The sequence below is a fragment of the Scyliorhinus torazame genome, chromosome 5, assembly GCF_047496885.1.
Source record: "Scyliorhinus torazame isolate Kashiwa2021f chromosome 5, sScyTor2.1, whole genome shotgun sequence".
NCBI classification, from domain to species: Eukaryota; Metazoa; Chordata; class Chondrichthyes; order Carcharhiniformes; family Scyliorhinidae; genus Scyliorhinus; species Scyliorhinus torazame.
Window position 1 is genome coordinate 94,357,942 of NC_092711.1, and position 19,057 is coordinate 94,376,998.

The window sequence follows — 19,057 nt, forward strand, 5'->3', positions numbered from 1 at the left end:
TGTCGACCTGTAACTACGCTTGCCGTTGGAGCCCCATAAAGAAGTCTAACCCAGCTAATAAACCCGTTCCCAAACCCAAACCTCCTTAACACTTCCCATAAATACTCCCACTCCACCCTATCAAATGCCTTCTCTGCGTCCATTGCCGCCACTATCTCTGCCTCCCCCTCCACTGGGGGCATCATTATCACCCCTAATAGTCGTCGCACGTTAACATTCAGTTGTCTCCCTTTTACGAACCCTGTCTGGTCTTCGTGCACCACCCCCGGGACACAGTCCTCTATCCTCGATGCCAGTACCTTTGCCAACAATTTGGCGTCCACGTTCAACAATGAAATGGGTCTATAGGACCCGCACTGCAACGGATCTTTATCCCTCTTCAAAATTAACGATATCGTCGCCTCCGACATCGTCGGGGGTAGAGTCCCCCCTTTCCTGGCCTCATTGAACGTCCTCACCATCAACGGGGCCAACAAGTCCACATATTTTCTGTAATACTCCACCGGGAACCCGTCTGGTCCTGGGGCCTTCCCTGTTTGCATGCTTCCCAGTCCCTTAATAACCTCGTCCACCCCAATCGGTGCCCCCAGGCCTACCACCCCCCGCTCCTCTACTTTCGGGAACCTCAATTGGTCCAGGAACTGCCGCATCCCCTCCTCTCCCTCTGGGGGTTGAGACCTATACAGTTCCTCATAGAAGGTCTTGAACACCTCATTTATCTTTCCTGCCCTTCGCACCGTGTCTCCCCTTTCGTCTCTAATTCCTCCTATTTCCCTCGCTGCTGCCCTCTTTCGCAATTGATGAGCCAACAGGCGACTCGCCTTTTCCCCATATTCATACCTCCTCCCCTGTGCCTTCCTCCACAGTACCTCCGCCTTTCTGGTGGTCAGAAGGTCAAATTCCGTCTGGAGTCGTCTCCTCTCCCTGTACAATTCCTCCTCCGGGGTCTCTGCAAATTCCCTATCCACCCTTAAAATCTCCCCCAGTAATCTTTCCCTTTCCTTGGCCTCTGTTTTCCTTTTGTGGGCCCCAATGGAGATCAGCTCTCCTCTGACCACCGCTTTTAGTGCTTCCCATACCACTCCCACCGGGACCTCGCCGTCGTCATTGACCTCCAGGTATCTCTCAATACACCCCCGCACTCTTGCACACACTCCCTCATCCGCCATCAGTCCCACATCTAATCGCCAGAGTGTTCTCTGCTCCCTTTCCTCTCCTAATTCCAGGTCCACCCAATGTGGGGCATGATCCGAAACCGCTATGGCTGAGTACTCAGCTTCTTCCACCCTAGAGATCAACGACCTTCCCAAAACAAAAAAATCTATCCGGGAGTACACTTTATGGACATGGGAGAAGAAGGAATACTCCCTAGCCCTAGGTCTAAGAAATCGCCATGGATCCACTCCCCCCATTTGGTCCATAAACCCCTTAAGTACCTTGGCCGCTGCCGGCCTTCTTCCGGTCCTTGAGCTGGATCTATCTAGCCCCGGGTCCAGCACCGTATTAAAGTCCCCTCCTAAAATCAAGTTTCCTACCTCCAGGTCCGGTATACACCCCAGCATCCGTCTCATAAATCCCGCATCGTCCCAGTTTGGGGCATACACGTTAACCAACACGACCTCCATTCCCTCCAGCCTGCCACTCACCATTACATATCTACCTCCGCTATCTGCTACGATGTTCTTTGCTTCAAATGCGACCTGTTTCCCCACCAAAATGGCCACCCCTCTATTCTTTGCGTCCAGTCCTGAGTGGAACACCTGTCCCACCCATCCTTTCCTTAGCCTAACTTGGTCCGCCACCTTTAGGTGCGTCTCTTGGAGCATAACCACGTCTGCCCTTAGTCCTTTCAAATGCGCGAGCACTCGGGCCCTTTTTATCGGTCCGTTCAGGCCTCTCACGTTCCACGTGATCAGCCTCACTAGGGGGCTACCTGCCCCCCTCCCGTGTCGACTAGCCATTACCTTCTCTAGGCCAGTCCCATATCCCGCCTCCGCGCTCCCGCTCGCTCCCCCAGCGTCGCACACCATCCCCGCCCACCCACTCTTTAGCCATTTCCTTTTGGATTTCCGCAGCAGCAACCCAGTTGTCCCCCCCCCCCCTTCTCCCTCCCTCCTCCCCTCCCCGCTAGATCTCTTTCTAGCTTGATTGCTCCCCCCATATTACTTCCGTAAGTCAGCTAACTTCAACTGACCCCGGCTACTCCTGCTCACTCCTCGACCCCCCCCATGTGGGGAACTCCCATCCGCCTTGCGCCTGTCTTCCCGCCTTATTCTTTCTGGTGCGGGAACATCCCTTTACCTGACCCGCCTCTTATGGCGCAGCTCCCTTTCCCCTCCCCCTCCCCTTCCCCATTCTCCAACTATGTCCCGTCTTTCCCCCCTCACCGGCGCCCACATTTCCCCAATGTCTCCCCCCTTCCCTGTTTACTTCTCAATTAACTTCCACCGTAACATTAACAATAACATTTCCTGCAGCATCAGTCCCTCAGTTCCGATCCAATTTCTCTTCTTTGATGAAGGTCCATGCTTCCTCCGCCGTCTCGAAATAATGGTGTCTCTCCTGATACGTGACCCATAGTCTTGCCGGCTGCAGCATCCCGAACTTCACCTTCCTTTTATGCAACACCTCTTTGGCTCGGTTGAAGCTCGCCCTCCTTCTCGCCACCTCCGCACTCCAATCCTGGTATACCCGTACCACTGCATTCTCCCATCTGCTACTCCGCACCTTTTTAGCCCATCTCAGGACCTCTTCTCTATCTTTAAGGAGGTGAAATCGCACGATTATCGCCCTGGGTGGTTCTCCCGCTTTTGGTCTTCTCGCCGGAATCCGATTTGCCCACTCCACCTCCAAGGGGCCCGTAGGGGCCTCAGCACCCATCAGTGAGCTCAGCATCGTACTTGCGTACGCTCCACAGTCCACTCCTTCCACACCCTCAGGGAGACCCAGTATCCGAAGGTTCTTCCTTCGCGCTCCATTTTCTAGGGCTTCGATCCTTTCAGTACACTTTTTATGAAGTGCCTCGTGCGTCTGTGTCTTAACCGCCAGGCCCAGGATCTCGTCCTCAATATCTGTCACCTTCTGCTCCACCACACGGAGCTCTGTCTCCTGGGTCTTTAATGTCTCCTTGAGCCCCTCAATTGCCTGTAGCAACGGGGTCAGCACCTCCCTCTTCAGCAGCTCCACGCACCGTCTCACAATTTCATGCTCAGGCCCCCATGTCGCCTGCGCTTTCTCCGCCGCCATCTTGTACTTCTCTCTTTCTGACCCTTTGGTCGACGATTCCTCGCGCTGCAGCCGCCGCCGCCGGTTTTTTCCTCCTTCGTTTGGGGGGGACTCCCTTCTCACACGCCCCACACCGGGTTGCGTCGTCGAAAAATTCCCCGTTGGGGCTCTTAAAAGAGCCCGAAGGTCCGTCGGAGCTGGAGCCGCCGAAGCGTGCGGCTAGCTAGGCATCACCGCAACCGGAAGTCCCTTCAGTGGCCTTGATGAGGTCTTTTCACAGTTGTTCCCTCTGCTGCTAGAATTCACCTTTGATACAGGCCCTCAGGTCAGCTTGCAGCTTTAAGCTTGCCCTTCCCCCGCCTGCATGCTGGAAGAGGCCCTGTTTATCCTGTAGTTGCAGCCAAATCTTTCACTGTTTCTGCGTGTGTCTGGCAACCAAGAGACATACCCTTCCTGGGGGACACTGTCGGGGGAATATTGCCGCCTTCTTCCCACACCGGGAAATGTCAAACAAATGCCGTGGGGGCCCTGTAAAAGAGCCCAAAAGTCCGTTCCAAGCAGGAGCTGCCGAATGTGCGACCTAGCTCTGCATAGCCGCACCCGGAAGTCCGCATTTTATGATTCTAATGTCGGATCGATTTCTCCGCCACTTGCCTAAGTTTTCAGTCGAATAGTACTCTGACAATAAAAGGTTCTTCAGTGCAATAAGGACGCACAGTTTACTATTCCCGGTCAGTGCACGAAGCGCTGTTCCCTGTTTCTGTAGTGTAGTGATGATCATGTTTGCTTAAAGGCCCTCGGTTTAAACCCGCACAGAAACATTGTCAAAACCCATTGGTTTCCGTGTGTGGAAATGTTACATGATTGACATTTCCTTTATCCATTTACACTCATCCCGAATTGCCCTTGAATTGAGTCGCTGCGTTAATCTGCCGCGTGGAACCCCGGTCCCCAGAGTTCCAGCCTGGTTCTTTGCTTTACTGGTCCAGAGACAATTACACTATTCAACCACCAGCCAGTTCCCCAGTGAATCCAATATTACCTGAATATAATAACTTTCAAGCACGTGTCATTTGCTCTGACATGTACCTCAAAATGCATTCAGGGTCAGCTGAAAATTGCCGGCACACTGAGCAGGGACACAGATGCTCCTATTTTGACTCGGCACAAATATTAACAGTTCGTTCAATGGCGACAAATGCAGGTCAGCGGCTGGGAATCCTGCAGCGAGTAACTCACCTCCTAACTCCACAAAACCTGTCCACCATCTACAAGGCACAAGTCAGGAGTGTGATGGGATACTCTCCACTTGCCTGGATGGGTGCAGGAACTCACTAAAGACATCTTAGACAGCACCTTCCAAACCCAAGACCCCGAGACCCTGAAAGTTCCTTTCCAGGCCACTCCCCATCCTGACTTGGAACTGTCTCGGCTGTTCCTTCACTGTCATTGGGACATAATCCTGGAACTCCCTCCCTAAAAGCACTGTAGGTGTACCTACACCAATGGACTGCAGCGGTTCAAGAAGCAGCTCACCACCACCTTCTCAATAGCGAATAGTTGTGGGCAGTAAATGCTGGAGCGGCCAGCGAGGTTCACATCCCCGAATGGATAAAATGAAACAGACAGAGAGCTGCCTGAATCCACCATCATGGAGTCACCTGGATTAGTGAATGGAGATAAGGGAATGTCCACTCACATAGTCAAGCTTTTCGAAAATGTCTCGGTTTTCTTGGGAACGTATTGGTTCCCTGCAGCGTGAGCTCAGCTTCTCAAAGGAAACCCAATGTGAATGAATCCCGCCGTCTGCACCGCAAAGAAATGAAGAAAACATGTTGGTTGACCAACAGAAAATAACATCAAAGGGCTCGTCCGGGATTTGAACCCGGGATCTCTCACATTTTCCTCCAGCCTAAACCCCGAAGCGAGAATCTTACCTCTAGACCAACGAGCCAGTAAGAAAGCGATCATTGAACCAAAAGATACGTTCATTGCCATCCACAGCCAATCAGATATCTGCGGAAATGCTGGGAAATTTCAGGAAGTCAGGCAGCATTTGTGGTCGGGGAAACAAAATTCATCTTTCACCTCCGTGACCTTCCACTAAAACCGGGACAGGTTAGAAATGTAGAAAATTAGAAGCAAGTGAAATCCCGGAGGGAGCAAACAGAACAACAGGAAAGGGCTCTGATAGGGGGAAAGTCAGGAGAGATTAAATGAGAAAAGGCCTAGGGTTCCCTCGCCACAGAGTGAGGTTAGCATCGAATCAGAGAATGATTACACCACAGAATGAGGCCATTCGGGCTGCCGTGTCTGTGCCAGCTCTCTGTCAGAACAATGGAAGAAACAAAGAAACAAAAGATGTGTCTGGAGGAGCTGTCAATGGCAGATTGATCAACAACTGTCGCCCGGACACAAAGAACAAGTGGAAACAAGATTCAAACCCAAATCTGCGATGTAAGGGCACACAGAATGGGGGCAGCATTTACAGTGTTGCACACACTCTGAGTGTGAAAGCTGTATTGAGCCCAGTGGAAAAATGCGCGGCTGTTCCTCGAGTGTTTGTTGAGCTTCTTTCGAACTCTGCACATGTGCTGTATCATTCTAGAAAACAGAATATTCAGTATCACAGAAGAGTATCACAATAGCAGAACAGGCTGAAGGGACGAATGGCCGACTTCTGCTTCTATCTTATCCGTTAGTATGTGCTCCCGTGTGTGCATCATTCTATAAAACAGACCATTTACTATCAGAGAATCAAATTTCGTATCTTTGCATGATGGGAATGTGCAATTCGAAACACAAACAGGTCAGCCACCTTGTTGAATAGTAAGAAGTCTTACAACACCAGGTTAAATTCCAACAGGTTTGTTTTGAATCACTAGCTTTCGGAGCACTGCTGCTTCCTCATGTGAATGAAGAGGTGGGTTCCATAACCACATATAACCACCTGAGGAAGGAGCAGCGCTCCGAATGCTAGTGACATCGAAACAAACCTGTTGGACTTTAACCTGGTGTTGTAAGACTTCTTACTGTGCCCACCCCAGTCCAACGCCGGCATCTCCACATCTTATTGAATGGCTTAGCAGCCTGAAGGGGCCGAATCGCCAACTGCTGCTTCTATTTCATCTGTTCGTATGTTTGAAAACAGAGAGGAACCATTGACTGAGTCAGAACCTTAAGGTGAATATTATGGTGGGTACTTGATAAGGAGGAAACATGTGACCATGTCGCCCTCTGGTGGACATCATCACAACTTTACACCGTTCGGACATTTGATGGACACAGAAAATGAGAGTATCAGTTCCAGGGGAATAAATGCAGCGGGGGAAACATACACAGAAGCTGCAGTTTGTCCACAAACATCGCCGGCACCGACACCAGTTGAACCGACAGGAAATAAAAGTTAGTTTAATCGCTGTGGTTTGTGGTTCATTGTGTAGCTCAGAGCGGGAAATACCTGCAGACAGAAAGGAGATGGGAATTTCCAAACTTAAATTAATTCACTTACTGTTTTATGTCCTGGTAAGTGTTATCCAAGCCTGGCCATTCACCAACCGCATTTCCTCACCAACAGACGCTGGACACGATCCCAGAAATTCCAGTTCATTCTTTCTGTTTTTCGGGAATGACCTCCCACACTGGGAACAGCATTGGTGTATTTTACACTGCCGCCAAATTCAACCCTGAGTCTGATCCAATCCGCCGGGGCGACCCTGAGAGAATTTCCCCGAGAGTTGTAAAACACTTTGGGATAAACAGTCTGTGTAACCTGTTGGACGAGATGTAAGGACGTGCTTACCTTGTGAACCAGTGGCGCAATGGATAACGCGCCAAACTCCCCATCGGGACATTCCAAGTTCGACTCCTGGTTGGCTCGTGGTAAACGTTTAGACATCAGTTTCAGTCCATGAACAAATGCATTTTCAATAACTTTAACCCAATTCAGTTGATCGTTTAGATTTACTTTTGGTAGTCTTTTTGACAAATCCCAGTGTATTCTAAAGGGACAGAAACTGACACAAATCAGATGCCAGAAATGTTGGGGATGCAGGGCTTTGTGAGAGGGAGGAACTGAAGGAGAATCATTGAATCCCTGCAGTGCAGGAGGACACCATTCGGCCCTTCGAGTCTCCACCGACACTTGGAAAGAGCACCCTAACTAGGCCCACCCCCCGTAACCCAGCCATTTCGCATGGCCAATCCACCGAGCCAGCTTTGCCGTTTGAGCCATTTAATTCCTGACTTGTGACTGTTGATGGTGAAGAGGCTGGGAGGGGATGGCGGGGGGGGGGGGGGGTGAATTACTCTCCGCAGGATTCCCAGCCGGTCTTTTAGTGTTAATCAATTTAATAGAATAACAGCGAGATTCCCAGCCTCTGACCTGCATTTGTCGCCATTGAAGGAACTGTTAATATTTGTGCCAAGTCAAAACAGGAGCATCTCTGTTCCTGCTCAGTGTGCCGGCAATTTTCAGCACTTCTGCTTCTCCTGAATACCTTTCCGGCATAGATGAGAGCAAATGACATTTGCTTTGTAAGATATTATATTCAGGTAATAATCGATAGCGGATTCACTGGGGGAGTGGTTGGTGTTGAGTTGTGTTATTGCGGATTCACTGGGGGAGTGGTTGGTGTTGAGCTGTGTTATTGCGGATTCACTGGGGGAGTGGTTGGTGTTGAGTTGTGTTATTGCGGATTCACTGGGGGAGTGGTTGGTGTTGAGTTGTGTTATTGCGGATTCACTGGGGGAGTGGTTGGTGTTGAGTTGTGTTATTGTCACTAAACTGGCAATGCAGAGAATCAGGCTGAAGCTCTGGGGACCGGGGTTCCACGCGGCAGATTTACTCAGTTCAAGGGTTATTCGGGATGAGTAACAATGAAAATGTCAATTATGCAACTTTTCCTACACACTTAAACGAATGGGCCTCGACAATGTTTTTACGCGGTTTCCAATCCAGGATTTTTTGAGTGTAAAGTAAACAAGACAATCACCACACCACAGAAACAGGCACCGAGTTTGACCCTCTGACCGAGAACAGGAAACCTGCATTCTTGTTGCACTGAAGAACCTTCTTTTGAGGGAGTCCAATTCGGCTGTAAACTTAGACAAGCGGCAGAGAAATTGATTTAAGATTATTAATAGAATCAGAAAATGTCGCAGCACATTAGAAAACCATTCACACTTAACACGCGTGAACTCTCTGACCAATTCCTCCCAGTCCCCATAATGGTGGATTTTGCAGGATATCATTTGAAACGGGTGTAATGTAACGGATTCACTTAATGAGTAAACAGAAAACAGCAAGAATACAACTCATCGCCAAATGAGGAACGTCCATAATGTTTCTGCCCGGTTTCGAACCAGAGACCTTTCGCGTGTGAGGCGAACGTGATAACCACTACACTACAGAAACAGCTGGCTGATATACGCTCCAATGGGCCTGTGTAGAAAGTTGCCACTGTTCTGTCACTCAGTTACACTTTGGAGCCTTTGTTTTTTAGAATTCGGCTGTTCTCATTAGGAATGCTGCAGAGAGACTAATAAATCAACGTAACCATAAAATAACAAAACGAAATAAGTGGCACCTCGATCACCTCGACCAGCTTTTCAAAAGAACAATCTTTTGATTAGTCTCAATGTTTTTCAACGGCCTTGAGTTTTCTCCATTACAGCTGATCGTCCAATTCGCTTTTGAAAAAGGAATTTCTGTCGAATCCATGCCCAGTTTGACTTAATGATCAAGTTTCACTGGACCAGACGATGTGGACACGGAAATTATGCAGTTTACGATATAAACAACATGTAATCATGCAATTGATTTCATACCAAATTTATGAAGGTGTTTTTTCCTGATCAAGCATCTCTTCATTATTTCTGAGTTGATATACAGAATTTAATTTTATTTGATCTACAGCCTGTTCACACAGTCTGTCTATTAGAGAGGGAAATGATTTTTAGAACTTCACAAAGCCCTGTTGAGACACTTTGCTTAAGTAGTCCACTTTATTTGGTTTCAAATGAATTTTCAAATGGAGAAGCGTTCTCAGGGTGGAGTGATTTCTGCTCATTCAGTAATAACATCATTCTCATGTTGCTTCCAGAAATGTCAATCAATTTACTCAGCATCTGTTCCGTTACTCAAAACTTAATCTTATCTGACATTTATGTTCTCATTTGAAAGTGAGACTCTGAAATATACAACATTGATTTGCAAACATGACTGACAAAGAAAATAGTTCGAGTCACTGGGTAATACAAACCCCATTGTGCTCATGTGAAATTGAGCACAGTCAGCATTGCAATGAAATGGGAGAGTTTTACAGGTAGAGATTTGAGAATGATATTTTCATTATATTTGATTCCTTTTTGTTCTGTGTGTGAAACGTTCTGACGCCTTCATCCCGTTCGTGTTGAAGAAAGAGGGACGTCACGGGATCTGTACCGAGCCTCGTTTTTCTCATCTCCCCGAGTGGGTTTTCCTATTTCGCTATCATGAAGACAGATTTTTAAAAATTTGATTCTATTAAAATCTCTGCCATTTACTCCAATTCAGTCACAGAATCGCTTGTGTCTGTCTTTATGTGCATGTTTCAGACGGTGATTAAACCTGCATCTGTCAACCTATTAAATTCTGTTGTGGACTGAATGAACGGCTAATATGTGGAATTTGTCAAAATGCAAAGTTTTATTGGAGCAATTCTATAGTGATAGGTTATACCCATCATGATAGATTGAGCAGGCTAGGGACGTTTCCATTGGAAAAGTGAATGATTGAGGAATATAAACATATAGAAGTGTTTTACAGGGTAGACAATTGGAAGATGCTGTCACTTGTATAAGGATGAAAATAAATATAACTTAGTAATACATCTAATGAGCAATTCTCTTTAACTAGACATTAAAATAGAAAATACTGGAAATACCCAGCATATCTGGCAACATCTGGGGATTGAGAAACAGTTGACCTTTCAGATCTGTGCTGATGCAGTGTAGTTCTGATGAAAGATCTTGGACATGAAATGTAAACCATGTCTCCCTCTCCACAGACACTACCAGATCTGCTGAGTATTTCGATTCTGGCTTGGGTCACTGTCTGTGCAGAGTCTGCACATTCTCCCCGTGTCTGCGTGGGTGTCCTCCGAGTGCTCCGGTTTCCTCCCACAAGTCCCGAAAGATGTGCTTGTTAGGTGTATCCAAACAGGCACCGTAGTGTGGCGACTAGGGGATTTTCACATTAACTTCATTGCAGTGTTAATGTAAGCCTACTTGTGACACTAATAAAGATTATTATTAGATTATTATTTTTGTTGTTAATTCAGATTTCCATCATCTGTAGTTTTTTTGCTTTTCTTTAACTGAACAGTGCTAAGAATGTGGAACTCATTAGCAGAAGGTTTTAAAATCACTGACTGAGCTTCAATCTCAGGTGTAAAATCCCACCACAAAATTCCTTGGATTTGGATTTGTTTATTGTCACGTGTACTGAGGTACAGTGAAAAGTATTTTTCTAAGAGCAGCTCAAACAGATCATTTAGTACATTAAAGAAAATAAAATAAAAAGAAAATACATGAAAGGGCAACCACAAGGTCCACAATGTAAATACATAGACACCGGCATCGGGTGAAGCATACAGGAGTAAAGGTTAGTGATAATGTTCGTGTTCAATTAGTTTTAAAATATTAGTATGATTATAAAGTTGTAAAAAGATCTGTTTGGCAGAGCTCACAGAGAGTCGCCACGCTCCGGCGCCATCTTGGGTCCAAAATGAATGTGCCTTCAGGCGAATGTGGAAATGAATTCACTCGGTCATCATATTTGCTGACATAACAGCTCAGTCACACTGGAGGAAGAATCATAGAACCTACAGTGCAGCAGGAGGCCATTCGAGTCTGCACCAGCCCTTGGAAAGAGCACCCCAGTTAATCCCACGCTTTCACCCTATCCCGGTGACCCACCTAATCTTTTGTACAGCAATTTATCACAGCCAATCCACCTAACCTCTACATCTTTGGACTGTGGGAGGAAACCGGAGCACCCAAAGGAAACCCACACAGACACAGGGAGAAACTGCAATCTTCCCACAGTTATCCGAGGCCGGAATTGAACCCGGGTTTCTGGCGCTGTGAAGCAGCAGTGCTAGCCACTATGCCACCATGCCGCAACTCGCCAACATTGAGGGCATTTAAAAGTTTATTGGATAAGCATATGTATGATAATGGCATAGTGTAGGTTAGATGGCTTTTGTTTCGGTGCAACATCGTGGGCCGAAGGCCCTGTACTGCGCTGTATAGTTCTATGTACTTCACATGCACTTTGGTTGCTGTACCAATTAATTTAATCATATGGCATCTTGACATATGGCCCCAATCGAAATCGGACCACAAAGCCACAATTTCAATTGAGCAATATTATGTCTTCATGGTTGGATATATACCCGGCATCCTCCACGTGAACGACTGTGTCCGATTCAGCCCACAGGAGCTTCTTGCGCAGGCGCACCACCAAGCTGTAAGTGGAGAATGCGCAGCGCGGTCTCTGAATAGAGCATGCGCAGTGCGGTCTCTGACTGGGGCATGCGCAGTGTGGTACGTGTCTGGACTTGGGCGGTGAGGGGACCAATGATCGGGTGAACTGAGTCACGGGGCCGCGAGGTGTGGGGGAAGAGACAGCGGAGTGCCTGGGAGGGGGGGCCTCATAAACACCGTAAACACAGCATGAATGCCTCAAAGCCCGAATAAGAAGCTCCTGATCCTGTGTTTGCAAAGGACGTTGTTGGGCTGCTCTGCATCACAGACCCAGAATAACGGCAGCCATATTGCAGCAGGGCGCATGCGCAGTGCTCCCTGGCCTGTCAGCAGGAGGAGAGAATGTTGTGGCTGACAGTGATGTATTCTGGAAACTCCTTTTACGGGGTTAGAAGGGGAGGATTTACACACAGCAAACTCAAACCAAGACAATTTTTATGTCTCCTCAATTTATATCTCACACTAGCAGTTGAAGGTCTTTGTAATTTTCTTTTTCAGGAAGTTCGAAGTGGAGGACTGATTGATGGGAAATTTAAACCAAGCATCACATTGTGATCTGACAGAGTCAGCGATACATCCGAATCTGAATATCAGCAGCATCTGGGTGTGCAAGGTAAAATGTTTGTCTGTTCTGTCTGTGCGAGAAGATTCCAGGTCTCAGTGTGACTGGAAAAGCCCCAAGATTCACATACCCTGGTTCGACCACACCTTGAAAGCTCAGCTCCGGGCAACAAACCTTAGGAGAATAGAATGGCCTCAGAGGGAGTGTAGAGCACAGATTTCCCTGAGTGATCATAAGATCATCAAATCCCTCCAGTTCAGAGGGGGGGCCATCCAGCCCATTAAGTCTACACCAACCCTTCAAATGAGCACTCTACCCATTTATGCTTCCTCCATCCACCCCACCTTATACCCATAACCTAGAACTTAACCTGCACATCCTTGGACATTAAGGAGCAATTTAGCATAGCCAATCCACTAACCTGCACATCTTTGGACGGTGGGAGGAAACCGGAGCATCCGGAGGAAACCCACGCAGACACGGGAGAATGTACAAACCCCACACAGAGACCGGAATTGAACCCGGGTCCCTGACGCTGTGAGGCAGCAGTGCTAACCACTGTGCCACTGCTGAATCCCAAAGTTAAATTATACGGTGTGATTATAAAAAAATAGTCAGAGAGTCATTGTGGCACAGCGGAGGCTATTCGGCCCAGTGAGTCTATGCTAGCTCGAGAGCAATCCAGTCAGTCCAATTCCCCTGTTCCATCCCTCTATCCTTGCAGGTTTCCATTTAATATTTATCCAATTTCCTTTTGAAAATATTCATCGTGTCCATTTCTGCCCTCCCCTCAGCCGTAACTTTAGGGACATTACCACTGACTGTAAAATCGGTCCCCTTCACATCTCCCATATCTTTTACCCCAAACCTGTATGTGTCCCCGAGTCCTCGTACGATCAGTGAATGGGAACAGATTTTCTTTGTATATTTTACCTAAACCCATCAGAATTTTCTACACCTGAATTAAATCTCCTCAATCCCCTCTGCCGGAACCATTCTGCAAAATCTCTTCTGCACCTTCTCAAGGACCTTCGCATTCTTCCTGAAGAGTGGTGACCAGAAATAGACAATTCTCGAATTGTGGCCTAATCAGAGCTTTATAAAGCAGTAAAACTTCTATTTTGTGCTCATTAACACCATTTATCAGCTCAAGAGGCAATTTAATAAAAGCAAAATACTGCGGGTTCTTGAAATCTGAGGTAAAAACAGAAAATTCTGGATAAACTCAGCAGATCTGGCAGCATCTGTGAAGAGAGAATTAGAGTTAATTTTCGAATCTAAATGATCTTTCTACAGAACTGCTTTGCTAACTACTCGCTGAATATATCATGTCACTTCAGAGAGAAAAGCACTTAGAAACCCCAGTCCCCTGTGTCCCTGCACAATCTTTAGCACTATTCCATTAATTATATCTTTCCCCTCCCTAACCCCTTTGCCACCTGATTATGAGGGTTGTAATCTTTGGAATTTAGAAGATTAAAAGGGAATTGATCAAAGTTTTCAGGATGTTAATTGGAACTGACGAGGTAGATAGAAAGGAACTAATTCCACTGGTTGGGGAATCTCGGACGAGCAGACACATTCTAAACATAGAATCCGGTTCTGGCACCTTTTCAGGGACAGAGTTCCAGATCCTGAAACCTCTGTTGCTGCAGAAACTGCTGAACTCACTGCTGAGTTCTGAAGGTTGTAAAGTGTTGAATGGAAAGATGAGCTGCTGTTCCCCGAGCTCCCTTTGAGCTTCATTGGAACAGTTCAGGAGGCCAAGGGCAGGGAGGTCAGAGTGGGAGTGGGACAGATAATTAAAATATGAAGCAATCGTCCAGCGTGCAGCCAAATCCTTGATAAAAGTCGCACAGTATATCATCCTTCTTCTTGTGAAGTGATGAATCATTTCCACTTCCACCACCCTCCAGGGCTGTGAGATCCAGGTTATCACTCTGTGTAAAAAAAGGTCTTCATATTCCCCGCTGCATCTCAGGTTCTCTCATGTGAACAGCTTTTCTTTATCGACCTGATCTATGTCTGTATTAATTTTGTACACCTCCATCAATCTCCCCTCAATCTCATTTGCTCTGTGTAGAACAAGCCCAGTTTCTCCAACCTAAATTTGCCGCTAACTTCCCTCCTGGAACCATCCTGAATCTCCTCAGCACTTTGTAAGGATCCTCATATCCTTCATAAGGACTGGTGACCAGAGCTGGATATAATGTTGTGATCTAACCAGGACTTTATAATTTCTTGTTTTAGTGCTCAACACCTCTATTTATGCAGCTCAGACCCCTGATTTATTAACTAACTCCTGTTATAAGAAATAGATCCCACGAATGCTTTGGTCATGACCCGTACTCATAAAGCATCAATGATGACACAAGTTTTAAAATAGTTCCTGTAATATTTGTCCTGAATACCAGACACCTTCCCCCAAGTTCTGGAAAGGGAGGGTTAATAAAGCCAGGTACTCACAGTCTGCACAAACTTCGAATGTGACTCCAGACCCATTTGTAAAACTGAACAAATAAATCGCTGAATTTATTCCGACTCTTTTCTGTATCCCAGCTCCAGTAATCACTGATTGGGAAGGGACCAGAATCTCAGGAGGCTTCACACTGCTGTCTTCTCGTGTGGAAGTGATCTCCTATCAGATTAATGTGCTCATGCTGGAAGTATTTAATACAATGTCTGAACCTCTGATTCTGCTTCCTGTCCACTATCCCCCCTCATCCATGGATCTTCCGTTTTACCAACTGGGGAAAAGGTTTGCCTGATTGATCTCGATGGTGGTGAGATTACCCAGAATGCCCAATCGGTCAGAAAGTCCCGTATCGGTGACTAAAGGAACCCAGGGTGAGGACGCAGGGCTGTGCTGTGTTCTGAGCATGCTCAGTGTGGCTGGTGGAGACAGACTGAAGGGGATCAGGCAGTTCAGGGAGGAGATTGTGAGCACAGGGGAGGAACTGGAGCCGGGGGAGGACCACAATTAGATGAGCCCAGACGATTATCGGACTGGCGATTACCACGATGTAGGTGAGGGAGCACAGAGGTGATGGTGAACAAGACCTGGTGTGAGTGAGGACAGGAGCAGATGAGCTTTGGATGACCTCCAGTTCCTGTGAAGTTGAATCTGGGAGATCGACAAGACCCACATTAGAATAGTCCAGTTTAGAGGGAACAAAGGAATGGATGAGTTTCAGCAGCACATGAACTTAGACAGGGACATAACTGGACAATGTTACTGAGTGGAAATAGGCGGTGACAGTGATATGTGGACAGAAACACAGCTTGGGGTGAAATATTCCCGTACCAGCCTCCCCGAACAGGCGCCGGAGTGTGGCGACTAGGGGCTTTTCACAGGAACTTCATTGAAGCCTACTCGTGACAATAAGCGATTTTCATTTCATTTCATTTTTCATATGCCAGAGATTGTGAAGAGTGTGATTCAGTCTCAGACAGTTCCCAGGGAGAGAAATGGAGTCGGCGGTGAGGGAGTGGAGTTTGTAATGGGGAATGAAGACAATGGCTTTGTCCATCCAGTAGTGTATGTCAGATAAGTCAGGATGGTGTGCGAGTTGGAGGGGAACTTGGAAATGATGTTCACATATTCCTGCTACCCTGCTCCTTCGAGGTGGTAGAGGTCGATGGTTTGGGAGATTCTGTCAATGTTCTGCTTGTTCTGAAGATATTTAAATACTTCTTTCAATTATTCAGCCTTTACTACTCCCTTTCTCTCTCCTTCTCGCAGTGTGTCAGAGTCTCGTGTAGTCTGGTTGCCACACTACCAGAAGGATGTGGAGGCTTCATAGAGGGTGCAGAAGAGACTTACCAGAATGTTGCCTGGTATGGAGGGCATTAGCTATGAGGAGCGGTTGAATAAACTCGGTTTGTTCTCACTGGAACGACGGAGGTTGATAGAGGTCTACAAAATTATGAGAGGCATACACAGAGTGGATAGTCAGAGGCTTTTCCCCAGGGGAGAGGGGTCAATTACTAGGGGGCATAGGTTTAAGGTGCGAGGGGCAAGGTTTAGAGGAGATGTACGAGGCAAGTTTTTTACACAGCGGGTAGTGGGTGCCTGGAACTCGCTACCTGAGGAGGTGGTGGAAGCAAGGACCATAGTAACATTTAAGGGGCATCTTGACAAATACATGAATAGGATGGGAATAGAGGGATACGGACCCAGGAAGTGTAGAAGATTGTAGTTTAGTCGGGCAGCATGGTCGGCACGGGCTTGGAGGGCCAAAGGGCCTGTTCCTGTGCTGTACTTTTCTTTGTTCTTTGTTCTAGATCCAGACCAGTTGGCAGGTTCCCTTCCCTGAAGGACATTAGGGCAGCACGGTAGCATTGTGGATAGCACAATTGCTTCACAGCTCCAGGGTCCCAGGTTCGATTCCGGCTTGGGTCACTGTCTGTGCGGAGTCTGCACATCCTCCCAGTGTGTGCGTGGGTTACCTCCGGGTGCTCCGGTTTCCTCCCACAGTCCAACGATGTGCAGGTGAAGTGGATTGGCCATGATAAATTGCCCTTAGTGTCCAAAATTGCCCTTAGTGTAGGGTGGGGTTACTGGGTTATGGGGATAGGGTGGAGGTGTTGACCTTGGGTAGGGTGCTCTTTCCAAGAGCCGGTGCAGACTCGATGGGCCAAATGGCCTCCTTCTGTACTGTAAATTCTATGATAAAATTCTATGAACCTGTTGTGTATTTACAACAATCCAGCAGGTTTCATGGTCACTTTTTCCCAGTGCCGGCCCCACAAATGACCAGATTCATTCAGCTCAATTTCACAACCTGCCTTTGTGTTTTTGTGGGTTCTCTCGCACTCCCTATTTTCTGTTTTAAATCAGTTTCACAGGGCGTTCGAAGGAGAGGATTTGCAGTCGGGAAACTTCATCAGATCAGGATCAGCTCCATTGCTCATTTACCGTAACCTGAATATCAGCGGATTTTGAACATGGAAGGAAACAGCACCATTCACAGTGGGGAGAAACCGTACACGTGTTGTGTGTGTGGACGAGGCTTCCGTCGATCATCAGGCCTGTCGAGATACAAGCAAAGTCACTCTGGGGAGAAGCCGCGGAAATGTGGGGACTGTGGGAGGGGTTTCATTTCCCCATCAGAGCTGGAAACACATCGACGCAGTCACACTGGAGAGAAACCGTTCTCCTGCTCCAAGTGTGGGAAGAGTTTTACTATTTCGGCCAACCTGCTGAGACACCAGCGAGTTCACACTGTGGAGAGACCATTTCAATGCTCAGACTGTGGGAAATGTTATAAAAGTTTCCAGGAACTGATGCTGCATCAACGTGTTCACACTGACGAGAGACCGTTCAGGTGCTCTCACTGCGGGACTGGGTTCAGGCGATCGTCCCAACTCACTGTACACCAGAGGATTCACACCGCGGAGAGGCCGCTTATCTGCTCCAAGTGTGGAAGGAGATTCACTCAGTCATCTGACCTGCTGACGCACAAGAGAATTCACACCGGGGAGAAGCCCTTCACCTGCTCCGTGTGTGGGAAGGGATTCACTACCTCATCCACCCTGCTGAGACACCACCGAGTTCACACAGACAAGAGACCTTTTAAATGTTCAGACTGTGGAAAGGGCTTTAAAAGTTCCTGGGAACTGATGTACCATCAACGTGTTCACACTGACGAGAAGCCATTCAGATGCTCTCGCTGCGGGACTGGGTTCAGACGATCATCACAACTCACGACCACCACCGAATTCACACTGGCACAAGGCCTTTCACCTGCTCCCAGTGTGGAACGCTTTCACAACCTCATCCAGCCTGCTGAGACATCAGCGAGTTCATAAATAACTACAGTGATTGGAATTTTCCGTTAATCACAACCAGGACTGACCCAGGTTCATTGGGGTCTGGTTCTGCTGATGTTAATAAACCCCAGCCCACTTACAGGGACTCATATTCTGGCTAAAAGCCAAATAAATCAGCTTTGTGTTAAATACAGTGTGTTGAATCTTTTAAATATCTCTGATGCAAATTGGTTCCTTTTTGATGAGCTCTCCCTCTCCTGTCTCCTCCATCCTCACCTCCAACAAGCGAGGAGCTGATGGAGCTTCTTTGTCACTGAGATTGAGACAATCTGATCAGCTGCCTCTGCTGCTTCTCTCCCTCCCACTAGCCCACCGGCCAAACTGTCCCTAAAGCTTCCTACTGCCCAAGCCCTGAATTCACATCTTTCTCCAGTCATTCTGAAAGATCTTGTCAAGATTGTGACGTTGAATTTTCTGTCTTCAAATCCCCTCTCTCTAACTCCCAGAAAGAGGAGTTTAGAGGTTTTCAGTGGAAATGCAGGATAGAAATTCAGAACAGACCATTCCAGTTTCTCTGGTACATTCCCCCAAATCTATGAATCTCGGTCCCACACACTCCCATCCCTCTCTGCTCATTGTTCCAGATTCAGTCTCCAGTTTCCTCCTGATTCTTTTCTCCTCTCCAGATTCTCTCTCCTCCTGTCCTTAAACTGGTGACTCAGACTGTGGCTCAATCCCACTCCTTCACTCTCATTCTAAGAAATATCCCAGCTCACAATTAATCATCTTTAACAACTTTATATCAATAATAATAATTGCTTATTGTCACAAGTAGGCTTTAATGAAGTTACTGTGAAAAGCCCCTAGTTATTACTGGTAATTTTCATGTTTGGGAAGAATCACCTTTTCCCAATTGTGGAGAACAGAAATCCAGCGGGCAGCTCAGAAATTCCTCCTCCCAGGACTGTT

At 47.3% G+C, this 19,057-nt stretch overlaps 1 long non-coding RNA gene and 1 other non-coding gene across 2 annotated transcripts; one reads left to right on the forward strand and one right to left on the reverse strand.

Moving 5' to 3' along the window:
• Window positions 1-8,568: 8,568 nt before the first annotated feature.
• Window positions 8,569-8,641, reverse strand: trnav-cac (transfer RNA valine (anticodon CAC)). Its single transcript has one exon. It is a non-coding gene; the product is annotated as a tRNA-Val (tRNA).
• A 3,257-nt stretch (window positions 8,642-11,898) lies between these two features.
• On the forward strand, window positions 11,899-18,277 carry LOC140418981 (uncharacterized). Its single transcript, XR_011945460.1, has 2 exons — window positions 11,899-12,367; window positions 17,157-18,277. It is a non-coding gene; the product is annotated as an uncharacterized lncRNA (long non-coding RNA).
• The last annotated feature ends 780 nt before the right edge of the window (window positions 18,278-19,057 follow it).